This window comes from Pelodiscus sinensis, chromosome 3 (assembly GCF_049634645.1).
Source record: "Pelodiscus sinensis isolate JC-2024 chromosome 3, ASM4963464v1, whole genome shotgun sequence".
Lineage (NCBI taxonomy): Eukaryota > Metazoa > Chordata > Testudines > Trionychidae > Pelodiscus > Pelodiscus sinensis.
In genome coordinates, this window is record NC_134713.1 from 53,064,151 (window position 1) to 53,084,521 (window position 20,371).

The 20,371-nt window shown below is 38.8% G+C and overlaps 1 protein-coding gene across 48 annotated transcripts in view; it reads left to right on the forward strand.

Moving 5' to 3' along the window:
- Window positions 1-20,371, forward strand: part of RIMS1 (regulating synaptic membrane exocytosis 1) — a 465,499-nt gene that overhangs the window by 187,046 nt on the left and 258,082 nt on the right. The window contains exon 1 of one of the 48 annotated variants that reach the window (XM_025186733.2): window positions 17,806-18,024. The exons of 46 other annotated variants lie outside the window; for them this stretch is intronic. The gene's annotated coding sequence lies outside the window, so the exon portion shown is untranslated. Of the gene's footprint in view, window positions 1-17,805; window positions 18,025-18,120; window positions 18,277-20,371 lie in introns of those variants that run through there. One more of the 48 variants, XM_025186734.2, reaches the window with a different exon arrangement.

Here is a 20,371-nt window from a genome sequence, read left to right on the forward strand (position 1 = left end):
GTGGGAGGCTGATGAGAGCAAACAATCCCGTCAGCTTTTCTTACTGCTATCAAATACCAGATGCTGGTGTGGGTGGCCTCTGAGTCCAATTTAGCGAGTCTTAACTAGATTTGCTAAATTACATAAGAACATAAGAACGGCCGTACTGAGTCAGACCAAAGGTCCACCTAGCCCAGTAGCCTGTCTGCTGACAGTGGCCACCACCAGGTGCCCCAGAGAGGGTGGACCAAAGACAATGATCAAGCGATTTGTCTCCTGCCATCCTTCTCCAGCCTCTGACAAACAGAGGCAAGGGACACCATTCTAGCCTTCACAGCCTCCTCTGGCAAGGAGTTCACAGGTTGACTACACGCTGTGTGAAGAAGAACTTTCTTTTATTAGTTTTAAACCTGCTACCCATTAATTTCATTTGGTGTCCTCTAGTTCTTCTATTATGGGAACTAATAAATAACTTTTCTTTATCGGCCCTCCCACACCACTCATGATTTTATATACCTCTATCATATCCCCCCTCAGTCTCCTCTTTTCTAAACTGAAAATCCCAGTCACTTTAACCTCTCCTCATATGAGACCCATTCCAAACCCCTAATCATTTTAGTTGCCCTTTTCTGAACCCTCTCCAAGGGTAAGTACACAGTATTCAAGATGTGGGCGTACCATAGTTTTATTCAGGGGCAGTAAGATATTCTGTGTCTTATTTTCTATCCCTTTCTTAATAATTCCTAGCATCCTATTTGCCTTTTTGACCTCCACTGCACACTGTGTGGAAGTTTTCAGAGAACTGTCCACGATAACTCCAAGATCTCTTTCCTGATTTGTCATACCCAAATTAGCCCCCATCATACTGTACGGGTATGTCTGCACTACCACCCTAGTTTGAACTAGTGTGGTAATGTAGGCAACCAGAGTTGTAAATGAAGCCCGGGATTTGAATTTCCCGGGCTTCATTTGCATAAAGCTAGGCGCCGCCATTTTTAAATGTCTGCTAGTGCGGACTCCATGCCGCGCGGCTACACGCAGCATGGACTAAGTAGTTCAGACTAGGTTTCCTAGTCCGAACTACCGTTACTCCTCGTGAAACTAGGAAGCCTAGGAAGCTTTTTTGCCCAATCACTCAGTTTGGTGAGATCTTTTTGGAGTCCCTCACAGTCTGCTTCTGTCTTGACTATCCTAAACAGTTTGGTATCATCTGCAAATTTTACCACCTCACTGCTTACCCCTTTCTCCAGATCATTTATGAATAAGTTGGAAAGGATTGATCCCAGGGCTGACCCTTGGGGGATACCACTAGTTACCCCTCTCCATTCTGAAAATTTACCATTTATTCCTACCCTTTGTTTCCTGTCTTATAACCAGTTCTCAATCCAAGAAAAGACCTTCTTATAATTTACACAAGAGCCTTTGGTGAAGGACCTTGTCAAAGGCTTTCTGAAAATCTAAGTATACTATATCTACTGGATCCGCCTTGTCCGCATGTTTGTTAACCCCTTCAAAGAACTCTAATAGATTAGTAAGACATGATTTCCCTTTACAGAAACCATGTTGACTTTTGTCCAACAAATTATGTTCTTCTACATGCCTCACAATTTTATTCTTTACTATTGTTTTGACTAATTGAACTCTAGAAGATGGATTGGAGCAATGGCAATCTTCCATGGAGTGAGGACATGGCCTGAGAGGAGAGTTCCCATATACAATCTTCTATTTCCTTCTTTGTTCTCTTTTGAATGTTCACTCTTGTGTATTCCATTAGTCATGGGACCTGTGGGCAATATGATGCTTAACATTTTGTTAGTTTTGACAGTAGACTCTTAGTTACTGCTCTCTTTCATTAATTTATGATTTTTCTACTTTCTGAAATTAATTTGTTATGACCAATATACTGAGTGCTAGAGAATTTTCTAGAAATAAAGTTTATATAACTTTTAATCCACATTTTGAGAGTTTGTCCTCTCAAAAAAAGAAGAAAAAAAGAAGTAAATCATCAGTGAAACACAGCTTGACAACATTTTTGTAAATATATGCTTACCTAAATCATGAAACTATCATAGACTTTTCACCCTTTTTCCAGTGATCTGAAACATATCTTACATGTATGCTTTCTTATGCTTCAGAGTTGTTTTTTTTTGGGCTGCTTGTTCATTTAGAAACTAACTCCTTTTCGCTGATCTTATAGTTTGTTGTCTGATGTCAGCTGTATTATTTTCTTAACTTCTCAATGTCTACACTAATTATTTTCCCATGCCTGTTTCAATATCATGCTTTTTCATTCTTCCACTTTACTTGACATGTTTTTGACAACATATAGCCTTTTGTGTTGTTCTGGAGCTGTCCATAGGCCACTTAGTACTCAAAGATTTTTTGTTTGTATTTGTCACAGATCTCTTCTAAAATTGGATATTATGATGTTTCTGAAGTAGAAAATCAACTCTTGCTTCTTGATTGTACTGTGTTCTGTTCTATTTGTTTAAATACGTGATACCTGATAAATGAGTTGTATATAATTTCATTGATTCAGTGGTTTATTTTAATGAATAGTTGGATGGTGTCAATTCTGTCATTCAGTATTTTCTTTTAATCTATACATTTTTCCAGTAGCTAAAATTTGGTGCCCATTATTCTTTCATTCCCATTTCAATTAAAATTTAATACATGTCATTGTATTAAATAGGTACAGGGAACTTTCAGTTCGGGTATTATAAACAAGAGGGAGAAGAATAGATCAGTCAAGATTAATAAATTACAACAGAAGTTTTTAATTTTCAACCTGCTGTCTACTAAATTTCAGGAGTGACAAGATGTGATAAATATTGTAAGTGTTTCACAAAGAAATGATTATTGTACGTGCACACAAACTAACAGAAAAATATCAGACAGCTATTTCAGGCTAAATTATTTTAATTCCTATAAATATTAATATTCTTTTGGAAGATAAATTAATACATATGGATTTGCAGACTGAAATAGAAAAGTAATTTATAATATGATTTAGTTTAAAAAACTGCCATTTAAAATAATCAAAAACTTGGTACAATAATCTGATTTTTATACAAAGAACCTCATATACCGGCAGATCCTTAGCTCTCTCAAGTAAATCACTTTCAGAAAGTAAACACTTCAAAAAGAAGAGAACAAGAATTAAAGTATAAAATCAAATGATGAACAAAACATTTGTCTCTTGTGTTGAATGTAAATAAAAGGCTTTTAAATTTTTGTGCCTTAAATTTTCAGGAAGATACTTTTTTGCTTTGCATAGTTTTTCAGATGAAGAATCCAAATCATAAAAGCTTGACCTGTCACTAGCTTCTTGCTATGTCTAAACTACACTGTTCTTCTGGAAAAAGCTACACAAATTGCAAACCGCGTCTTTTTTTCAGAAGAGGCTTTTCCAGTATTTTGCCCGTCTATACTGGGCCAAATATTGGGAAAAACACCTTTTCTCAGAACATACCTTCTTCCTCATAAAACGAGGATTACAGGGATGGCAAAAAAGCATGTCTGATCTCTGGAAAAAAAATTCAGAAGAGCAGATGCGTTCTCTGGACATGGCAGAGTTTTCCTGGGACACCTCCAGTATCCCAGAAAAACTCTCTAGTATAGGCATAGCCTCAGTCACAACTTAGAACATCGTTTCCCTCCACTTTCAATCCACCACTATTCCCAAATGTATGCGGATTCTGTTTGTCAAAAATAGTACTTTACTTTGCTCTGTCTTACAATAGTTTTATTAATTTAATATTTTAATTTTTAATATAGAAAAGCATATTGTTGAGAGGTATCTAGGATACCTGTAATCAACTTCCCTCCAGGTATTGCTAAAAGAAAAACTCCTTTTTATTTAATTACCTGGCTTGCTTGGGTCCTTAATTCAATTAATTTTTGTTTTTTGGAAAATGAAATGAAAATATACATTCTTCATTTAAATTATTGCTCTGGGGTGGGGCTGGAAATTAGGGGTTCAGTATTCAGGATGCCCTGAGGAGAGAGGACTACCTCAGCCTTTCTTATCACAGCAGTTTGGGACCAGGTGAGAAGCGCCTCCCTGTGGCCTCTGCAGCTCAAGCAGGCATAGCCAGGGGAGGGGTGCATGTCTCTGAGCTAAGGTGTGTCCAGGTTCGTCTGCCCCCTGCTCTCCCCAGCTAGAGTCAGAAATGCAGAAAACTGTACACTTTCCCCTCCATCTCTGATGAAGGAGAGCAGCCAGTAAAATTCCTCTACGAATGGAGGAGGGGTGCTTCAGCCCATATCCTTTCCTCCCTAATGGGTGCTTGGGTTGTGGGAGGCTCAGGGCTGGGACAGTCACAGACTGGGGGGGCACCCCCAGCCAGCCCACCCCTTTCACCTGCCTGGTGATTCTGTCTCTTTTCTGTATTGTTTTATGAAAAGCAAACCCATTTCAGGCACATCCCATTTTTGTGGCACTACCAAACCGTTACCTTGCTTTAAGTTATGACAAGAAGAAGCTGTATACCAAATTTGGTGGTTCTAGCTTTTTCTGTTAAGGAGGAGACAGACAGGCTCAAAGCCAGATAAACTTTCTCAAGAATATAGTAGATTTACTTTTTATTTATAGTAATAATAGGGCCTGATGCATTGCCTATTGAAATTAATAAGATTCATTGTAGGGATGTCAGCGTGTAGACCAGTGTTTCTTAAACTTTTTAAGGCCGAAGAACACCAAACAATATATTTTTTATGAGGAACACCAAAGATATTTTGTTGGGGGAGAGAGAAAAGGTTGGGGGGAAAGTTATTGAGCAAAAAAAAAAAATGTCGCCTGCCTCTTTAAAGGCAGCCATTTGAACCTCTGTTGTTCTCCACGGCACACCTCCAACTGCCTCGCGGAGCACCTGTGTGCTGCGGAACACAGTTTAAGAAACAATGGTGTAGACTGCTACACAATTAACCAACAAGCCTACGTTATCAGTTAGTCCTGTTGCATGCACACATTTCCCACCTCCCCTTCCTGCCTCTGATACAGAAGCAGCAGGGGGGTGGAGGCGGGAGCTAGTGCCCATGTGGAACCGGATTTAAGGTGGCTCCCCACGATCTCTGAGCCACTTGCCTCTCCTCCCCCATGCTGTTGCTACTAATAAAGAAACAGCAGCAAGAATGGGACGGGGCAGACGGGAGCCGGTGTGCATGGAAGCTGGCTTTTAAGCTGGCTCTCTGTGGGTGCTGACTCCTCAGATCCCCCTGCCTCACACTTGCTGCCTCTTACAGAGGCAGCGTTGGGGGGGGGCGGGAGGGCGGGGAAGGGCAAGCAGGAGCCACCTGCTCCTCTCCTCCCCAGCAGCAGCACATTAATACATTAAAATTCATTATATCTGATGCAATCTTAAAATTCTGATAGACTGCCTACCACAACTAAAAACCTGCCAAATATCAGTTGCAATTACCACACTCTCCCCACACCCACTTCATCCCTGAAAAGCCAGGAAAACAAATATATTCAAAAAATAACAGACCTAAATTCAAGGGAGAAAATTAGTTTCAGATAGAGCTATGTTTAGATTATAGCTTCCGCATCAGTACTGAAGTGTTCCAAGTCAGCACCATGAATGACAGCACCTGTGACAGTATTACAAGGGGAGAGAGGCAATCTCTCAAGTTGCTATGTCTCTTGTCATCATAGTTTGCTAATATATGTTAGCATACGTACGTCGTCCTGAATGATTTGAATACCACCTACCGCTATCCTTGCTGCAGGTAATAGATTATTGGGAAACTAGACACAGGTAATGAATTAGGCCATTTTCTGTGTCCAATATTTTCAAAAACGACCAGTGATTTTTGGGTGGCTTTTTTGGGGGGTACCTACCCTAAGTCACTATGAAAGTTGTTAATCAACCTACCCACAGAAAACAAGGTACCTCAGGGTGGATAAACAAAATCTGAGGCACAAAAAATCATTAGTCACTTTTGAAAATAATGACCTTTATCTGTTTAGTAAACCAATATTTCTGGTAATAAATAAAATGTTCATGATCATATCTGAAAATTGCTCAAGGATTTTTATCAATATGCAGTCATTAAAGTCCTGTCACCAAATCAGGTAACAGCCATGTTGTGTCTGATACCCACAGGACAGGATATCCAACCTCCATCCTGTAGCTTCGCTACACAGTATGTCTTTTATTTATTTAGGAAATAACTTCATTAGATACCTCTGAATGTACAGGTAAGTGCAAAAAGATCAGAATGGGACACTAAGCTTACAGCAAAGTTCTGATCTCGCCTCTTAAACCTACTTTTTGTAACAGTAGCTACATTAGATCATGGAATGCTGTTATTGTTTGGTTTTCTCAGGCTCCATTATTCCATACTGCTTTTTGTTTTCCTATGTTATTGAAACTCCTTTCCTTCCCCCACTTGAGCTGCCAGTGTAGTAACTTAAGGTGAGATAACACACTTCCTCTTAAATTCATACAATTTCTAATCTCTGGATTGGCTTTCAAACTGCGCTTTATTTTGATCAATAATTTTTTAAAAATATTCTTATGCTGGCACAAAACTTACTGCTCTTTCTTGCCCTATTCCCCCGTCTTAACCTCCAAATCTTCCATATTAAAGCTCACAGTTGTCTACCCTTTTTCTAACCTTCCCCACAATCTCTGACTCTCCTAAATACCCACTCCTAACCTTACCAAAAAATACATTGCTTCTTTCCACTTTTCTTTTTTAATCTCTGAGATATCCACTCAAATTTGTTGTAGAGCACTGATACTTTCTCTCCCCCTTCCTCAAATCTTCCATCCCAGATTTACTGAGGTTGCCCTTGTGCTCGAGCTTGCTAGCACAGATAGCACAGACTTAATCAACTTAGCCTCAGACCTCTGCATCTGGAGCGAGAGGTGGGAGAATTAAGAGAAAGACCATGGACATCCCAGAAGGTAGGCTCAACAAAGATAAAGTTGGAAAAAAACTTGTCATCCTATTGCAGTAAGTGCAGTACTGTAAATTATGTTTAGCCAACACATACAGTATATTGTGATTTCTTAGGTTAGCCAACCTTTTCAAAAAATGAAGTTTTATACCAAATAAAATGCTGCATGAAAGGCTCAGCCTCATTTTGTTTTCAAAGAAGCAGTTGCGAGCATTTATGAAATTAGCCATAGCGATGATGAAACATGATGTACAATACCAATAAAATACTTTTTGAATGAACTGTTTTATTTAATCTTTATTAACTTCAATTTATGCTATATTTCTATAATTTCAGTAGTCTAGTTTGGCACATAGCATTTGTCTGACTTTGTCTTTTCTCTAATTGCTGGTTCTATACAAAGCCTAGTGGATCAATATAGAAGGCTAAGGAAGAGTTTCAGTCATGCATTATGGCTCTGAAGCTGCATCAGTATTCTAATGCACATCTCTGTGTCAATGTGGAGTTTCACTGACTTCAGTGAGATTTTGCATAGGTATAGGAGTCCACACTAGTAGATTTCAATGCAGGATCATGCCTTAATCAGAGCCTTAAATAGACTGCCTTAATTGTGTATTGTGCTGTAAGTACTCTGTCCCTAACTTTCAATCTTAGGTGCTGAAGCTTGGGCATCACAATCCAAATTTAGCCACTTAAATAAAAGTGACCTGATATTCAGAAGTGTTGAACAAACACAGTCAGACCTCTTTTATTTAGGTGCCTAAGTATGAACTATGGTACCTCAGAGCTTGAAAAATTTGTCCACTGTAACATACCTATGCTCTGTGTATATACAAGGAGTAGTGTAAAACTATTTACATGCAACATAATAAAATATTATTTACATGCTTTAAATGCTCAAAGGAAACGGATAAATACGTAAGTACAGATTACAATATTTTCTGAATCCTAAAGTTGCTGATTACATATTGTGCTCAATACGACATTCCATGCAGAGTGCAAACTTTTATTGGACAGTGGTCACTATTAGACAATTAATATTTACCCATGGATACCATATATTAATATTTGAGATGCCACCAAATTTACCAGTACTAGAATGCCATATAGGAGTAGTATAGATAATTTCAACTGTGCTCACTTCAGAGGTGACCACTCAGTATACAGTATGTAAAAGTACAATCTTAGCACTGGTAATAGAAATAATGATAAATAATTATGTAGTATGTGTCTTGCTAAACATTAAAGAACCACGCTATAAAATCAGCCATAATTTCTTTAATGTTTATGCTAATAGACTTGTCTGCTTCTTTGATCAGTGTGTATCTATATGAAATACTGAAAAGTACTTATAAACTTTTAATATTTATTACTTGCAGTATTCCTAAATCTGTGCCTAGCAGGTTATGCATTAAAAATATAATTCACTGAAAGGGAATGAATCTGATTCTGCACCGCCTTTTACCTTTCACAGTCACTTACACCTGCTGAAAGTGTGTGCAAAGTGCTGCTAAATTAGAATGTTAGATTTTTATACTCATTTTACACAGGTTTAAATGTCTGCATGAGATGCAGGACAGTATAGAAGACAGTCTTTGTAAAGTGTTACGAATATAGGTACAGCTATCACAGTAAAGGCTATACATAGTGATCCAAAGTGTCGTGATATTTAGGTTTCTCAATTTTCCACATTTAATTGCACTTTACTTGAGTTTCACAGGGTTATGAGCGCGAAAAATGAGCAGTGATGATACATTCCCATTTGATCTGTATGTGTCCCAGATAAGATTCTATGTCACTATAAACTCACCTGCTCAGCTTTTTCTCCTAAATTACTTCTCCTTTTGCTCTCTCCTCATTGCAAGAATGCCAGTTTGCAGTTTCACTTCATTTTCATTGCAGCTTTATTCTCTTTATTTCCATCCATTGTTTTTTGTTTCTTTCTTTAAGATGTAACCACTGTGTAAAGAATTCTTATTCCCTCAAGTAAGCATTTTGAGTTCATTTTTATTGAAAATATTCTAGGAAAGTGAGGAAATATATCTACTAGGAGAATGGGTGGTTTTGTGGAGGATCTCGTATGGGTTTTTTGGATACAATTTGGAATGACAGCAAATCACAAGCGATGGACAGCTACGAATGAGCTCAAGTTAGGGCTTATAGCATTCCTAAACATCACATATTTTAAGCTATTTATTTACCTTATTTTGTTAGAGTTTTGTCATTTTTTTATGATTCTGCATGTTGATGTTCATTATGTATCGGTAACTGCCAATACAGTAGCATGATTGGTATAGGAAGAACATGATAGTGTGCCTGTGGTATATTACAAAGTAAATTTGTATTCCATCAAATCCTTTTGCAAGGGCAAAACTCCCTTTGTGTTTGAGTAAGGGCAGAGTAAAATATGAGTAAGGATCTCAGAATCTTGCAAGTAATGATTTGTAGCTTTTTCATATAGTTTGTGAAATTTAGGAGTTTCTCTGATAAATACCATTAATATTTTCTCATAATCAGCTTATGAAAAATATATGGACAATCTGAAAGGAGTTCAGATGGGGAAGAGCTATGGTGAATATCAGGAAGTATCTTCTGTCAGTTAGATATACGAGACTGTGGTATAGTTCCAAGAAAAGTGATGGAGACTCTGAAGTGACTCATCATGTTTCTGGATTTTTCCTCTTTCCAGAGATCCCTCTTATGTTTTTTCCAGTTTGATTCCTTGCTGTCTCAGGGTATGTCAAAATTGCACACTTATTTTGAAATAAGCTATTCTGGAAGAAATACTCCAAAATAATTTATTTTGAAATAGGACATCTATACTTCAGGGAAGCCTCAAAATTAGTCCAAGGCAGGCTTCCCCTGAGTGGCCCTGGGGAGGAGTTATTTCAAAATAGCAACAATGGAGTGTCCACACTACAGCTATTTCAAAATAGCTATTTTGGAATAGGCATTATTTCTCGTGAAATTAGGTTTACAGAAATCAGAATAAGCCATCCATTATTTCAAATTTATTTAAAAATAACTTAATTGCTGTGTAGAGGCTCGCATTATTTCGAAATAACATCAGTTATTTCAAAATAACTGTGCTGTGTAGATGCACCATCAGAGCAATGTGAAGGGAATAATCTCCCTGGCCTATTTGGAAATAAAAAAACCAAAGTGTGTATAGAGTCCACACCTGGGGAAGGAAAAATAAGCTCCCAGCTCCAAGGCTTTTCACAGCCTCATCTTCAGGTTTTACTTGAATTCTAGAAACATAAATTCAAACCAAGAACAATTCTATTCAGATTACTGGATAATAACTCTTCGCTGTTGCAGCCTCCTTTTGCCCCAGTTTCGCCCTTTCTTTTTATATCCTTACTTGGCTTGTCACTATTGCCAACCTGCATAGCATGCATGACAATTTCTGTTGTCAGTTTATATGGACAAATATACTTTTGGCCACCAGGATGCTACATTAGTTAATTTTGTGCCCCAACCTCATATCAGCAACTCTACATACCCAGCCACGCAATTCTTCACTTCTTGTCTCCCAGTACCCCAACTGCCCTTTTGCTCATCAGCCCAGGTATCTCACATCTTTGGATGTTTTTCACCCCTGCCTTCTCAAGGCCTTTCAGCTTCAGAGGTTTCACACACACACACACACACACACACACACACACACACACACACACACACACACACACACACACAGACACACACCCTCTGGATGGAGGGCTGCTCCCAGGGTTTTCTCTACCCAGAGGAAAGGAGGGAGGAACTGACCTATGTTTCACAAGGGATCAGGAAGGAGCAAAGACTCTGAGCTTCTGAGCACTTTGTGCTTCCTCATTCCTGCTTCTTTAGTGTGAGAATAGTATCAGTACATCCTCTCCCCAAAAACTTCTGTCAGTCCCTGCAGCGTGGTGCAGGGGGAAGAGCTCCTGCAGCAGTGGGAAATTGGGGAAGACAGCCAATTAAAGAGTTTTTTCTTTGAGTTGTCCGATATGCATGAAGGATAAAGCTTCTTTCATCTTGGTAAGACCAGCTTCAGAAGAATTGTGAAGCCTCAGAATTGTGTCACTTGCAATAAATTGTCAAAAGTTAGCAACATGATAAACATGAGCCTTGTAACTCCTTACACCTTGTCGCAGTCTACTTGGCAATCTTTAGCCATAACTATATTTAGGTTTGGCAGAATTTGTTTTTTTAAATTTAGATGGATAATATAGATATTATAGGGATTTAAAATGGTTTTAAATTTTCATAGATAAACAAAATTATGGGTTTTATTTCCCCACCATTTATTATTAATTTGAATATTAACAAGTGAGAGAAATTATAGAACGGTTCCGAGAATGGGTGGGGTTCTCGAATGGGCACAATTATTTAATGACAGTAGATATTGCGATTCAAAAAGTTTAAGCTTTATAACTGTTAAAATACAAAAAAAATCATATGTCAGAATTCACACAGTAAATATCCTTAAATTAAGTTTTCAAGCAGCATTTTTCTTCTTCTTCCTATCTGTCAATTTCAGTTATTATTGATGGAAAGACATTTTTTGTCAGTTTCTCTGTGAGTGGTGAAATCAACATATAGCAACATTTACTGATTAAAAATGGAATCCTTCCAAATCTAACTATAAAAAAGAAAAAGAAGATTTGGATTCTCTTCTAAATCTATCAAGTCAGAGCGATCACAGTGTATAATGGTGCATGAAGCATCAGATAGTGAAGTTCCCAGATCTATCTTAATTCTCATAATGTGGCTGAGGCTTTCTAGAAAACAATAAAGTTTCTGAGGGGTAGCGGAGTTATCATCAGCCCCAATTATAAGGAGACTTGTGATCAAATAAGGAGAATTGGCGTAATTGATATCTAGTCAGTATCACAAAATGAGTTGTTAGTTTCACACCTTATAGCCAGTGTTCACTCTAAACTGGTGGGCAGCACAGCTTCACAGGTGATTAATCAGCCCTAATTCGTTAGTCAGCTCCCTGTGCAAGGGAGCCTTGAGCCACTGATTGGGAAGGGCTGATTAATCAAGCTGTGCTTCCCCTCAGTTTAGAGGGAACACTACTTACATCTACGGACAGAATGTCTCTGTACACATCCACCCTGGGCCACAAGGACATGCTGGCAATGATGTGGATGCTCTAGCCCTACTGTGCTGCTGGTGGTGGCGGTGGGAGCCCCTGGCAAATTTTAAATCACCCGGGGATAACTAGGAAATATGTGGGAGAGGAGGGAAGTGCATATGCCAGTAGGTAGGGATGGGAGATGCACACAGTGGGATGCATAGAGACCCCTGCCCTCTCACCTGTGGAGCCCTGCCAGAGGAGGGTACCCACTAAGATGATTGGAGGACTGGCTCTAGCCCTGAGTTTGTGACTCCTGTTCATGAGGATTAGAACATAAGAACGGCCGTACTGGGTCAGACCAAAGGTCCATCAAGCCCAGTATTCTGTCTGCCAACAGTGGCCACCACCAGGTGCCCCAGAGAGGGTGGACCGAAGACAATGATCAAGTGATTTGTCTCCTGCCATCCCTCTCCAGCCTCTGACAAACAGAGGCCAAGGACACCATTTTATCCCCTGGCTAATAGACTTTTATGGACCTAACCTCCATGAAATTATCTAGCTTCTCTATAAACTCTATTATAGTACTAGCCTTCACAGCCTCCTCTGGCAAGGAGTTCACAGGTTGACTACACGCTGTGTGAAGAAGAACTTTCTTTTATTAGTTTTAAACCTGCTACCTATTAATTTCATTTGGTGTCTTCTAGTTCTTCTATTTAGGGAACTAATAAATAACTTTTCTTTATCGGCCCTCTCCACACCACTCATGATTTTATATACCTCTATCATATCCCCCCTCAGTCTCCTCTTTTCTAAACTGAAAAGTCCCAGTCGCTTTAACCTCTTCTCATATGGGACCCGTTCCAACCCCTAATCATTTATTTGCCCTTTTCTGAACCCTTTCCAAGGCCAAAATATCTTTTTTGAGGTGGGGAGACCACATCTGTACACAGTATTCAAGATGTGGGCGTACCATAGTTTTATACAGGGGCAGTAAGATATTCTGTGTCTTATTTTCTATCCCTTTCCTAATAATTCCTAGCATCCTATTTGCCTTTTTGACCACCACTGCACACTGTGTGGAAGTTTTCAGAGAACTGTCCACAATAACTCCAAGATTTCTTTCCTGATTTGTCGTAGCCAATTTAGCCCCCATCATACTGTACGTATAGTTGGGGTTATTTTCCCTGATGTGCATTACTTTACACTTATCCATATTAAATTTCATTTGCCATTTTGTTGCCCAATCACTCAAGTCTGGTGAGATCTTCTTGGAGTCCCTCACAGTCTGCTTCTGTCTTGACTATCCTAAACAGCTTGGTATCATCTGCAAACTTTACTACCTCAGGGTATGTCTACACTACCACCCTAGTTCGAACTAGGGTGGTAATGTAGGCAACCGGAGTTGCAAATGAAGCCCGGGATTTGAATTTCCCGGGTTTTATTTGCATCTAGCCGGGCTCCGCCATTTTTAAATGTCCGCTAGTGCAGACTCCGTGCCGCGCGGCTACACGCGGCACGGCTAGGTAGTTCGGACTAGGCTTCCTATTCCGAACTACCGTTACTCCTCACGATAGTCCAGCCTAGTCAGCCTAGTCCGAACTACCTAGTCCATTTTGACTTTTGTCCAACAAATTATGTTCTTCTACATGCCTCACAATTTTATTCTTTACTATTGTTTCGACTAATTTGCCTGGTACTGAAGTTAGACTTACCAGTCTGTAGTTGCCCGGATCGCCTCTAGAGCCCTTTTTAAATATTGGTGTCACGTTGGCTACTTTCCAGTCATTAGGTACGGAAGCCAATTTAAGGGATAGGTTACAAACCACAGATAATAGTTCAGCAATTTCCTATTTGAGTTCTTTTGGAACCCTTGGATGAATGCCATCCGGTCCCGGAGATTTGTGAACATTAAGTTTTTCTATTTTTTCCAAAACCTCCTCTAATGACACTTCTATCCGGGACAGTTCCTCAGATTCATCACCCACAAAGGACGGTGTAGATTTGGGAATCTCCCCAACGTCCTCAGCCATGAAGACTGAAGCAAAGAAATCATTTAGTTTCTCCGCAATGGCTTTATCGTCCTTGATTGCTCCTTTTATAGTTTGATCATCTAGGGGACCCACAGGTTTTTTAGCAGGCGTCCTGCTTCTAATGTACTTAAAAAACATTTTCTTATTTCTTTTTGAGTTTTTGGCTAGCTGTTCTTCAAAATCTTTTTTTTTTTTTGCTTTTCTTATTACATTTTTACACTTGATTTGACAGTGTTTATGTTCCTTTCTATTTATTTCACTAGGATTGGACTTCCACTTCTTAAAAGATACCTTTTTGTCCCTCACTGCTTCTTTTATTATGTTGGTAGTGTTTGTTCTGGGTAAGAGGAATAGATTAAAAAGGGAGAATAAAAGGGTTGTTCCTTCCTCTAGCCAAGAGATTTGCAAGATATGACCTGAGGGCTAGATCTGGCTCGCTAAACTCAATCCAGCCTGCAGGCTGCCCAATCTGGCCCCCAAGCTACCCTACTAGGACCTTCAAGCACAGAGCAACCAGCTGCTTCAGAGCAGCCCCACACTGCTTTAAGTGGTTTGCTGCTCCCTATGAGTGTCTGCTCCGGGTGTTGGGAAGAAGGGGAGGCTTCCTGCACTACCATGGCCCCTCAGCAAAATCTCTCAGCTCTGAAACCAGCCAGTGGGAGCTTGGAAACCAGCCAATGGGAGCTGAGAGATTTTGCTGGGGGCGGGGACAGCACAGGAAGCCTGAAGCAGAGATTCCCAGGGAGAAGCCTAGGTCAGCATCTCCTAGCCAGAGCCCACCTCGGCACCTCAGCCCCTCCCTTCCCCTAATTCCCTGCCCCAGGTCACCACCCCCTTCTGCCTCTGGTAACGACCCATACCCTTTGAACTCCCTATCCTCCTCCTCCAGTTCATAACTCCCTCCCAGACTCTGCGCCCTCTGCTACACCCCTTCCCTAGGCCAGAATCCTCTCTTGCACCCACCCATACATCCTCCAGGATCCTGCACCCCAATCTCGTGTCCCAGCTCGCAACCCCCTCCTTCACCCAGACACCCTCACAGACCCCACTCTCTCTCCTGAACCCCAGTCCCCTATCCCAAGCTCCGTTCTGCACCCAACCTACATCCCAGACCCCGCACCTCCTCCATAGAAAAGTGCAGCCCTTGACCCTTTATCAAAATCTTGGAGTGGCCCCATCAAAAATTATTGCCCATCTCTGCTGTAGCCTCTCCTGGGTCATCATGAGACTGCTGCATGTGCTTCCTTGTGCCCTGCAGTGCCTACTCTCTCTTCATGGTCAGCTTCCTGCCTGGACTATGAGGTCAGGGAGGTTAGTTGCTTTGGTACAGTGGTGTTTGTGGGTTGGGTGCGGGGGGTAGCAGTGGGATATCAGGCCTATGATTTGCTTACTCTTGCAAGGCTACTAGTTGTGCAAGGCTTGCACTTTAAAAAAAATGTTGTTAAAATTCACCTGTGGTCAGTGGGATTGGCTTGTTTTGGGTGGCTTGGTCTTGTTTTGAATGGCAGAGTAGTTTTATTATCTTGTGAGGCTTGGCAATGAATGCAGGCCACAATGCAGACATTTCACTGCTGTGTAGACATATCTTTAGTGGCTGATTTTTTCCCCTTGCGTCAGATTTATTTACACTTTGCAGAGTCAGTTATAGGTGGGTATAAAATACTTTGCTGATGTGCGGTGGAGAATTTTGATGTGGTAGCATTTTACATCCACATTATATAGATTTGAATTATGACCCAAACAATGGAAAATCCCAAATCTGGTGAAAATGAGCTCAATACAGGACTCAAAGAAGGGGAGAGCAGCAATATGGCTTTGTGTTTATCAGATCCATCACAGCTCTGGGGTTAACATCATAAAGCTGGTTCATTGCTGTTATGTCAGCTGGGAATCAGCCCCAGCACAGCAGCTCTGTTCTCCAGCCATGCCTTAATTGAGCTGCAAGAGACCAATAGCACAGCATGTCACTCAAATCCTTAGCTACCCAGTGAAAACACTTCATGGCCTGTTTACACCTCTGGAGCAGTAGAAAGGGGCTGAAACAAAATGTGGGATCTGGTTAACAGCCTCTAGGTTTTGAGGGTTTTATCAATGAAGGCTTGGGTTCTGGGACACATATCTGCAAGGTTGGATTCTTCGGTATGTTCCGTGGATAAAAGGATTTGAGAGTGCACAGAGCCCTGAGAATAGTTACAGTTGCAGATTATGAGATTGTGGAACAGTTGGGGAACCATAATTAAGACTGTGTTACCTTAGTTCAGTTTGATATAGCAACAGAATTAATGTAGTATGGTATAACTGTCACACGGTTTGTTAATGTACTGTATACTTTATAACACTATTGTTCCCAACAGTAAAATGAAATAATTTTTGGTTTAACTTGATTCTAGCAAATGAAGGTTCATAAAGCAGAAAACTGGCCCTAGTCCTGCAATCAGATCCATGTGGGAGGACTCTTGTGTTGGATGCTGAGCTCCGTTGAAGTCAGTGGGCATCATGAAGAGGAAAGGTTCTGCTTTGCAGGATTAGGGCCTGGACAACTGTCTTCTTGAAGTGGATGGAAGAAGTGGCTCAAAAGAGAGTCAATATTATTACGCTGAGACATATTTAAATGGATGTGCCACTGTTAATTAGGATCAATCCTCTAAAACAGAATAGAAAATAATCACAGTCCAGAGAATGGAGCCTGATAATTACTAACTCATGTCCTACCAGTGTAGACAGTCCAAGTTTTCTAACAAGTTTTAAAGACTTTTCTCCTGAATCCAAATGATGCCAGACATTTGCATATCTGATCTAGGTAAAACTTGACTTCAATGGAAGTTTTGCCTGACTGAGACTTTCAACAATTAGCTCTAAATTTGGGTTTAAATTTCTTCCTAACATAATTTTAACTTCCTCCTGCCCATGGGATAGGAAGTTGTTTAATAGCGGAAATTACAGTAGAATTAAAGATTATTATTATTTCATGAAATAGTGTAATCATAACAGCATTCATATTTTTGTAAGTTGAAAACGCTTATTTATGTTGTATATTATAGTACTTAAATTGCTTAATATGGGTATTTTCAAGTTGGAATTTTCATGTTATTTAGAACAGGAATACTATTCCTACCCATAATGGATCACTGTCAGCAGTACCTGTAAGAGTAAGTGTGAGGCAAATCTTTGTTTGTGAATGAATGCCCATACACATTCCACATGAGGCCAAGCATGGAGTCCTACTGCCAAAAAAGCATGTTTCTACCACACCTATAAAGTTTTTTATCTGAATCTGGGGTGGGGGGTGGATCAATAACCCACCTCTTTTGAATCCTGCATGTCGCATTGTTTTTGTGACATTGCAGTAAAACACAGGGCTCTTGTGCTCTGCTGTAAAAATGCTGTTTTTCCAATTACTGTAAATGCATATGAACTTTTTGAAAAAATTGTCCCTTATAGCTCTGGCTGTTTGGCTCTAATAGCTCCATGTGCAGACATATATGTGCCAGTTGCCTTACACGGGCATATAGAAGAAATTGTCTATGAATTTCTTGAATAACCTACTGTAATGCTGCATCAGAATTCATTAAGCAGAGAAGAAAGAACTGAAAATATTTTGTTAATGATAGGTCAGAATAAAATTATCTACCTGACTCCATTTTCCTGATGCATCACATGGAGGTCCAGAAGCCACATTAGAGCACTGTAATCCTTCATCAGAGTGTGTGTTTGGTTGCCTAACATCTGTGGATTGTTAAGATAAGTTATTACACAGACCTGCTTTAGTTTAGATTGGCTTGGAACACATCCCAGAATATTCAATCAGGATATAATTCCTGCATGCTGCTAGACTGCTTGCTCCACATACTTCTCTAAAAATGTTTTTCAATAAACAGCTTTCTTACTGAAACTGTTATGTCACTGCATTTTTTTTTCCTTCTTAAAGAAAAGCTTTTTGTCATTTTTCCCTTTGGACTGAATATAGCTCAAGGCAAACATAGCATTTAATAGCTAAGTCCTGAAGAGAATCCTAAACAGAGATGTAGTGTAGCTTCTATGTGAGTATAATGCAGATTTCTTACATATATAATCTGTGCTTGGTGTGTATGTTATGTCCAAGCTGTAGAGCTGAAAAGACTGCTGTAGGGATATGTTCTATTGTAATTTCACATATAGTGAAAAGCTCCCTTTCTTCCTTTTGTATCCTGTATTTTCTATTGTCTGCATCTGCCTTAAATACTCCCAGTTGTTTAGGTTGAATAACTTTGTCCATAACAAATATTCACAATAAGAAAACAAAAGGAGATTGGGTAAGTTTGTTAGTATATTCACAGGTAAAAGTTTATTGCATATTTTTGATCTTATAGGTATACTTAGGATATATATAGATATAGATAAAATTATAAATGGAATGATACTGTTGACAGTTACCAGCTTCTCATTTTAAAATGTCAGTATGTATATGTTTGATAATTTGATTAAAATTTCCATCTTATTTTAATTATTTACAAAATAACTTAGTTATATCCGTAACAAAGGAACGTTCAGAACTTGAAAGAATTTTTTTTAAATATTGTAGTTTATTTTACAAATTGCCAGTTTTTGTCTGAAGGTAACATATAAACTAGTACTAGATTTAAAGAAACTCCAGTTCTTGTCAGATTTTACACAACAGCTTTTTTAAACTTTTTTGTTTGTGAGCTATTGATTTAATAGCTTTTGGCAAATGACTACATGCCAGAGAACAAGAGTTTGTATACACACTTAAAAATGTTTCTTCCCTGCTAGTCTAGTCTATATTTTAAACTTATATTTGACCACATGAATATTCAGTTTCTCCATTCTATTTCAAAATCAAAATATTTCAGTTGAAGAAAATGAGACATAATATCAAGGGCAGGTTTTTAAAAGGTCTAGCATTTGTTTTAAGGGACAAGTTGTCATATCTATTATCTATTGAAGATTGTTTCCATTTTTAAGACAGTATATTTTTTTCCATTGCTGAAATAAATGGAACTTTTTATTAGATCTGTTTTTAAGTAATTAAAAACATTTTAATACCTTCCTTGAAAGGGAAAACTAGCCTATTGCTGATGTTGGATAAAGACATATTATAAATATGGCTGTGGATAAAAAAGAGTTTGATTTTTTTTTCCTGACAGCTTAAAGTCTGTTGGTGTAGAACTCACATACTATTGTAAATTCTGATGTATTCTTTATAATATAAAGGGATAAAGTATCATAGAATCCTTTAAACAGATTATTTTTCTTTGTGCTACATGAAATGAATTTGTTGCTGGTATTCAAAGAACTTTTCCTCAGTTCTTTGTATTGTCACAGCCAAAACTCTGTTCCATTCCAAAAGATTTCCTGAAAAATTATTAGGGTTTTTTTTTCAAATTCTTTTTGTTAAATATTTTGTTGTGTATCTGTACTTTTATCCACAGACAATATTTTAAAATATTTTCACTTTCTCTTCTGTCTTTTCTATTGTATTTCACAACTTCATTTATGCTTAACTTCTAGTTGTTTTTAAACTTGAATAACTTTTCTTTTTGCTTATATAATTAATTTCCATATTTTTACACTTTCTTTTCTATTTTTGAATAAACTTTCTATCTTCCCTATTATCCCCCTTTCCATCTCATTCTTCTTTCTTCAAAGCATCCTCTTCTTTCCCTAATTATTGTGTTGTTTTGAATTTGCATTCACTTTACCCATTCAGCTCTCATTTTTCTCTTACCATCTTTTTTACCGTGTCAGCTGTCCCACATTCCCTCTAAGGCCCCTAGGCTTAGAGACTGGCCTTACTGTGTGTGTTGTTGTCTTCCAGTGTTAGCTGGAGGGGAAAAATAACCTATGTATTTACACAGTGTAATGGTGATAAGCAGGGACTAGAGCACTTGGCCTTTTTTTTTTCAGATGTAACTGAGAAATCTAACATATGGTCATTTCTCAGTGGCACAGATGGTTGATCTTTTATCTTTATCCAATAAGGAGTATTTTCTGGTTTCTTAAAATACTATATACAAATTTTCATTTCATTATTGTATTTAGTTACATATCAGTATATTTCTCTAAGCCTGGAGTTTACAACATTGGTAAGTAGTTGTGTTTCGTGTAATTGAAAGTATTCACAGTACATGTTTAATTCATTTTGAAAAGCTGCCTGAGATTTGGTGGTTTTATGCAGGAAGAAAATGTGAAGGAAAAATACTGAAACAATGTCTATTTTCTCTAATAATTCATAGTAGTGATTGAAAGGGAGAAGTTAACTGGCTGGAGTTTTATAATCCCAAATTCCAGTTCATTTCAGGTCACCTCACCAGTGAACATGAGTTTGATAATCCCATTCTAATGTTTGCCCATACTAAACGATCAACTAAACAGCAACAATCCACATAA